This window comes from Oncorhynchus masou, unplaced genomic scaffold (genome assembly GCF_036934945.1).
Source record: "Oncorhynchus masou masou isolate Uvic2021 unplaced genomic scaffold, UVic_Omas_1.1 unplaced_scaffold_2348, whole genome shotgun sequence".
Taxonomy (NCBI): Eukaryota; Metazoa; Chordata; class Actinopteri; order Salmoniformes; family Salmonidae; genus Oncorhynchus; species Oncorhynchus masou.
In genome coordinates this window covers 52,501-59,911 of record NW_027008808.1, presented here as the reverse complement: position 1 = coordinate 59,911, position 7,411 = coordinate 52,501, and the positions used below count along the sequence as shown (strand labels likewise).

The 7,411-nt window shown below is 46.6% G+C and overlaps 1 pseudogene; it reads right to left on the bottom strand.

Moving 5' to 3' along the window:
• Nucleotides 1–4,305: 4,305 nt before the first annotated feature.
• The window catches only part of LOC135533378 (RNA-binding protein 26-like), a 38,163-nt pseudogene continuing 35,057 nt past the window's right edge, over nt 4,306–7,411 (bottom strand).

Sequence of the window (7,411 nt, the reverse complement as noted above, 5' to 3'; positions counted from 1 at the left end):
CTCTGGTCCCAGATCTAAGAGACATCACGGTCCTGTTGTCCTCTGGTCCCAGATCTAAGAGACATCAAGGTCCCGTTGTCCTCTGGTCCCAGATCTAAGAGACATCACGGTCCTGTTGTCCTCTGGTCCCAGATCTAAGAGACATCAAGGTCCCGTTGTCCTCTGGTCCCAGATCTAAGAGACATCACGGTCCCGTTGTCCTCTGGTCCCAGATCTAAGAGACATCACGGTCTTGTTGTCCTCTGGTCCCAGATCTAAGAGACATCACATCCTGTTGTCCTCTGGTCCCAGATCTAAGAGACATCACATCCTGTTGTCCTCTGGTCCCAGATCTAAGAGACATCACATCCTGTTGTCCTCTGGTCCCAGATCTAAGAGACATCACGTCCCGATGTCCTCTGGTCCCAGATCTAAGAGACATCACGGTCCTGTTGTCCTCTGGTCCCAGATCTAAGAGACATCACGGTCCTGTTGTCCTGTGGTCCCAGATCTAAGAGACATCATGTTGTCCTCTGGTCCCAGATCTAAGAGACATCACGGTCCTGTTGTCCTCTGGTCCCAGATCTAAGAGACATCACGGTCCCGTTGTCCTCTGGTCCCAGATCTAAGAGACATCACGGTCCCGTTGTCCTCTGGTCCCAGATCTAAGAGACATCACGGTCCTGTTGTCCTCTGGTCCCAGATCTAAGAGACATCACGGTCCTGTTGTCCTCTGGTCCCAGATCTAAGAGACATCACGGTCCTGTTGTCCTCTGGTCCCAGATCTAAGAGACATCACGGTCCTGTTGTCCTCTGGTCCCAGGTCTAAGAGACATCACGGTCCTGTTGTCCTCTGGTCCCAGATCTAAGAGACATCCTGTTGTCCTCTGGTCCCAGATCTAAGAGACATCACGGTCCTGTTGTCCTCTGGTCCCAGATCTAAGAGACATCACGGTCCTGTTGTCCTCTGGTCCCAGATCTAAGAGACATCACGGTCCTGTTGTCCTCTGGTCCCAGATCTAAGAGACATCACGGTCCTGTTGTCCTCTGGTCCCAGATCTAAGAGACATCACGGTCCTGTTGTCCTCTGGTCCCAGATCTAAGAGACATCACGGTCCTGTTGTCCTCTGGTCCCAGATCTAAGAGACATCACGGTCCTGTTGTCCTCTGGTCCCAGATCTAAGAGACATCACGGTCCTGTTGTCCTGTGGTCCCAGATCTAAGAGACATCACGGTCCTGTTGTCCTCTGGTCCCAGATCTAAGAGACATCACGGTCTTGTTGTCCTCTGGTCCCAGATCTAAGAGACATCACGGTCTTGTTGTCCTCTGGTCCCAGATCTAAGAGACATCACGGTCTTGTTGTCCTCTGGTCCCAGATCTAAGAGACATCACGGTCTTGTTGTCCTCTGGTCCCAGATCTAAGAGACATCACGGTCTTGTTGTCCTCTGGTCCCAGATCTAAGAGACATCACGGTCTTGTTGTCCTCTGGTCCCAGATCTAAGAGACATCACGGTCTTGTTGTCCTCTGGTCCCAGATCTAAGAGACATCACGGTCTTGTTGTCCTCTGGTCCCAGATCTAAGAGACATCACGGTCTTGTTGTCCTCTGGTCCCAGATCTAAGAGACATCACGGTCTTGTTGTCCTCTGGTCCCAGATCTAAGAGACATCACGGTCTTGTTGTCCTCTGGTCCCAGATCTAAGAGACATCACGGTCTTGTTGTCCTCTGGTCCCAGATCTAAGAGACATCACGGTCTTGTTGTCCTCTGGTCCCAGATCTAAGAGACATCACGGTCCTGTTGTCCTCTGGTCCCAGATCTAAGAGACATCACGGTCCTGTTGTCCTCTGGTCCCAGATCTAAGAGACATCATGGTCCCGATGTTCTCTGGTCCCAGATCTAAGAGACATCATGTTGTCCTCTGGTCCCAGATCTAAGAGACATCACGGTCCTGTTGTCCTCTGGTCCCAGATCTAAGAGACATCACGGTCCTGTTGTCCTCTGGTCCCAGATCTAAGAGACATCATGTTGTCCTCTGGTCCCAGATCTAAGAGACATCACGGTCCTGTTGTCCTCTGGTCCCAGATCTAAGAGACATCACGGTCCTGTTGTCCTCTGGTCCCAGATCTAAGAGACATCACGGTCCTGTTGTCCTATGGTCCCAGATCTAAGAGACATCATGGTCCCGTTGTCCTCTGGTCCCAGATCTAAGAGACATCATGTTGTCCTCTGGTCCCAGATCTAAGAGACATCACGGTCCTGTTGTCCTCTGGTCCCAGATCTAAGAGACATCACGGTTCTGTTGTCCTCTGGTCCCAGATCTAAGAGACATCACGGTTCTGTTGTCCTCTGGTCCCAGATCTAAGAGACATCACGGTCCTGTTGTCCTCTGGTCCCAGATCTAAGAGACATCACGGTCCTGTTGTCCTCTGGTCCCAGATCTAAGAGACATCACGGTCCTGTTGTCCTCTGGTCCCAGATCTAAGAGACATCACGGTCCTGTTGTCCTCTGGTCCCAGATCTAAGAGACATCATGGTCCTGTTGTCCTCTGGTCCCAGATCTAAGAGACATCATGGTCCTGTTGTCCTCTGGTCCCAGATCTAAGAGACATCAAGGTCCCGTTGTCCTCTGGTCCCAGATCTAAGAGACATCACATCCTGTTGTCCTCTGGTCCCAGATCTAAGAGACATCATGTTGTCCTCTGGTCCCAGATCTAAGAGACATCACGGTCCTGTTGTCCTCTGGTCCCAGATCTAAGAGACATCATGGTCCTGTTGTCCCAGATCTAAGAGACATCATGGTCCTGTTGTCCTCTGGTCCCAGATCTAAGAGACATCACGGTCTTGTTGTCCTCTGGTCCCAGATCTAAGAGACATCATGGTCCTGTTGTCCTCTTGTCCCAGATCTAAGAGACATCATGGTCCCGTTGTCCTCTGGTCCCAGATCTAAGAGACATCATGGTCCCGTTGTCCTCTGGTCCCAGGTCTAAGAGACATCACATCCTGTTGTCTCAGATCTAAGAGACATCATGTCCTGTTGCCCCAAATCTAAGAGACAACAGGATGTGATAACCACACAGTTTAGCATTACGGAGATACCACACCAAGAGATAACCACAAAGCTCACCGTTACGGAGATACCACACCATGAGGTAACCACATAGCTCACCATTATGGAGATACCACAAAGCTCACCGTTATGGGGATACCACAAAGCTCACCATTACAGAGATACCACACCAAGAGATAACCACAAAGCTCACCGTTACGGAGATACCACACCATGAGGTAACCACACAGCTCACCATTATGGAGATACCACAAAGCTCACCGTTACGGAGATACCACACCAAGAGATAACCACAAAGCTCACCATTATGGAGATACCACACCAAGAAATAACCACACAGTTTACCGTTACGGAGGTACCACACAGCTCACCATTATGGAGATACCACACCAAGAGATAACTACACAGTTTACCGTTACGGAGATACCACACAGCTCACCGTTACGGAGATACCACACCGCTCACCATTACAGAGATACCACACCAAGAGAAACAGAACTTACCGTTAAGGAGATACCACAGAGCTCACCATTACGGAGATACCACAAAGCTCACCGTTACGGAGACACTACACAGTTTACCGTTACGGAGATACCACACCAAGAGAAACAGAACTTACCATTAAGGAGATACCACAGAGCTCACCGTTACAGAGATACCACACCAAGAGGTAACCACACAGTTTACCGTTACGGAGATACCACACAACTCACCGTTACGGAGATACCACACCAAGAGAAAAAGAACTTACCGTTACGGAGATACCACACATAGAGAAACAGAACTTACCATTAAGGAGATACCACACAGCTTACCGTTACGGAGATACCACACAGCTTACCGTTACGGAGACACCACACAGCTCACCATTACGGAGATACCACACCAAGAGAAACAGAACTCACCGTTACGGAGATCCCACACAGTCTTTCTGACGTCGAGCCTCACCAAGTGGAAAATAGTTCTTGCCTTACCACATTTTGTTTTAATGGTAAATGTAAAACCACATGGAAATTTGCTCTTTTTGTGAAACGTTCTTTTTTTTTTTTATGGTCTTTATTTTGTCAGCTCTTTTTGTGGGATGTGTTTTATTAGCTGGTTTTGTTTCATCAATGGCATCACAGCTGCAGGGTTTTTTTCTGTTTTTTTTTTCAGCTGATTTTTTTATTTTTTTTATTTTTTGACCATTTGAAAGTCTTTATTTTATTTTTTTGACATTTCAAAAATAAATTCAAGAAAGAATCCCGAAGCAAAGCTGTCATTACAAATCATTAAAATCCAGACAGAGAATATTTACACAAGAAGCAATCTAATATCACACAGTCAAAACTCTCCGTCGTTTAGTTAAGTTCACCATTCTGTTCATAAACAGGCGTTTCAACACAGCGACTCTTTATGTCATCATTTGATCTGATCAGTCAATGACCAATTGTTTTTCCTAAAGTAATCTAGTATCATTTCATTTCAATCCAATAAGCAAAAAAATAAAAGAACTGTACCAATCTTCATGTTATTAAACTACTTTTACAAATTAAAAGCAGGAAGAAGAAAAATAACCAGTATATTTACATGAAACTCCCACACGACTTTGTCTAGTAATCTTCTGAATCGCCACAACAGAATGAATTAACTGTTGAGGTTCTGACCTATTGTGAAATGCATCTAGTAGTTGAAAAAAAAAAAACAGCCAATCAGAAACTGTAAAAAATAAAAAAAAATGAAAAAATAATAATAAATTGCGCTAGCATTTTTTCCAATCAGGGGCTGTCTTCATCTGCGCCAGGGGCGGGGTTCGTTGTCGTCATCCTCCTCGTCGTCGTCCTGGAGCAACGCATCATCAATCAGCGACTCTTCCTGGAACTACAAAAAAGGAACAAGACAAGACTTTAATAAAGAAAGAAAAACAACAGAGCTAATCTCTGGCCATCCTAAATCCTCCTTAATCTGGCCAAATGTTACGCCCACCGGACATTATTTTCTTTACATTGGAGTCATTAAGCAGACACTCTTATCCAGAGACAGGAGAAATTAACGTTAAATGCCTTGCTCTTAAGGACACAGAGATTTTTCACCTAGTCGGCTGGGGGGTTTCGAACCAGCAATCTTTTCGGGTTTACTGATCCAGAACAACACGTTGGGGACTGTCTGATTGGTCCAGAAACTAATGGGTTGGGACAGAGCCAGAACAACACGTTGGGGACTGTCTGATTGGTCCAGAAACTAATGGGTTGGGACAGAGCCAGAACAACACGTTGGGGACTGTCTGATTGGTCCAGAAACTAATGGGTTGGGACAGAGCCAGAACAACACGTTGGGGACTGTCTGATTGGTCCAGAACCTAATGGGTTGGGACAGAGCCAGAACAACACGCTGGGGACTGTCTGATTGGTCCAGAAACTAATGGGTTGGGACAGAGCCAGAACAACACGTTGGGGACTGTCTGATTGGTCCAGAAACTAATGGGTTGGGACAGAGCCAGAACAACACGCTGGGGACTGTCTGATTGGTCCAGAAACTAATGGGTTGGGACAGAGCCAGAACAACACGCTGGGGACTGTCTGATTGGTCCAGAAACTAATGGGTTGGGACAGAGCCAGAACAACACGCTGGGGACTGTCTGATTGGTCCAGAAACTAATGGGTTGGGACAGAGCCAGAACAACACGTTGCGGACTGTCTGATTGGTCCAGAAACTAATGGGTTGGGACAGAGCCAGAACAACACGTTGCGGACTGTCTGATTGGTCCAGAAACTAATGGGTTGGGACTGGCCCTCCAACACCACTTCCAGCAGCATCTGGTCTCCCATCCAGGGACTGACCAGGACCAACCCTGCTTAGCTTCAGAGGCAACCCAGTGGTGGGTTTCAGGGTGGGATGCTGCTGGAGAAAAGCCTTAGCTGTGAAGCGCTGTGCCCAGACACACACTTCCCCAAACCATAAGCGACACATCGTAGTCCACAACTGGCAAAACAACATTCCACCTTCACCTCGTCGTGATCAGTCTCCTGCTCATCGGGCTCCTGGGAGGTCAGGGAGACGGCAGGCTTGTGCCAGGACAGACGCAGATCACTGCCGTTCAGACGGACGCTGTGTAGCGCCGCCTAGCGGAGGGCGGAGGACGGAGAGGGGGAACACAGGAGAGGACGGGAAGGGAGAGAGAGAGAGAGAGAGAGAGAGAGGAAGACACATGAGAGAACGAGGTGGAGAATGACTGTCCAACGTTGCAGCACTGGGCTGAAAACGTCCAGTTTGAGTCACGAGGGTGAAAAGTGTTTTACCTGTTCAGCCTCTGGTCTGCTCCTGTAGGTGATAACAGCCAGACAGGTTGTCTCGTCTATATGACAGTCTTCTAACTCTCCAAATTGCTTGAGAAAAAGGGAAAACAACAAGACTGGAATGAGATGAAAGATGGGAGTGAGGTGAAGACACACCGGTCTCCTCGTCCCAGAGTCTGAACTCATTCATTCACCCGAGCAAACAGGTATCAGAGCACTGCTGACGACCATTTTGTTTTCAACAATTCAACAGCAATTTTCTATTTTTCCCACCAAAACATCACATAAAGCCCGCCAACAAACATTCCTAATGTAATTCATATAAACCAGGACAGGGTTCATTAAAACTAGTTTAAAACCGGACTGGGTTCCTTAAAACTAGTTTAAAACCAGACTGGGTTCCTTAAAACTAGTTTAAAACCAGACTGGGTTCCTTAAAACGAGTTTAAAACCAAACTGGATTCATTTAAACGAGTTTAAAACCGGACTGGGTTCATTTAAACGAGTTTAAAACCGGACTGGGTTCATTTAAACGAGTTTAAAACCGGACTGGGTTCATTTAAACGAGTTTAAAACCAAACTGGGTTCATTTAAACGAGTTTAAAACCAAACTGGGTTCATTCAAACGAGTTTAAACCCAAACTGAGTTCATTCAAACGAGTTTAAACCCAGACAGGGTTCATTCAAACGAGTTTAAAACCAGACAGGGTTCATTCAAACGAGTTTAAAACCAGACAGGGTTCATTCAAACGAGTTTAAAACCAGACCGGGTTCATTCAAACGAGTTTAAAACCAGACCGGGTTCATTCAAACGAGTTTAAAACCAGACCGGGTTCATTAAAACTAGTTTAAAACCAGACCGGGTTCATTAAAACTAGTTTAAAACCGGACCGGGTTCATTAAAACTAGTTTAAACCAGACCGGGTTCATTAAAACTAGTTTAAACCAGACCGGGTTCATTAAAACTAGTTTAAACCAGACCGGGTTCATTAAAACTAGTTTAAACCAGACCGGGTTCATTAAAACTAGTTTAAAACCGGACCGGGTTCATTAAAACTAGTTTAAAACCAGACAGGGTTCATTAAAA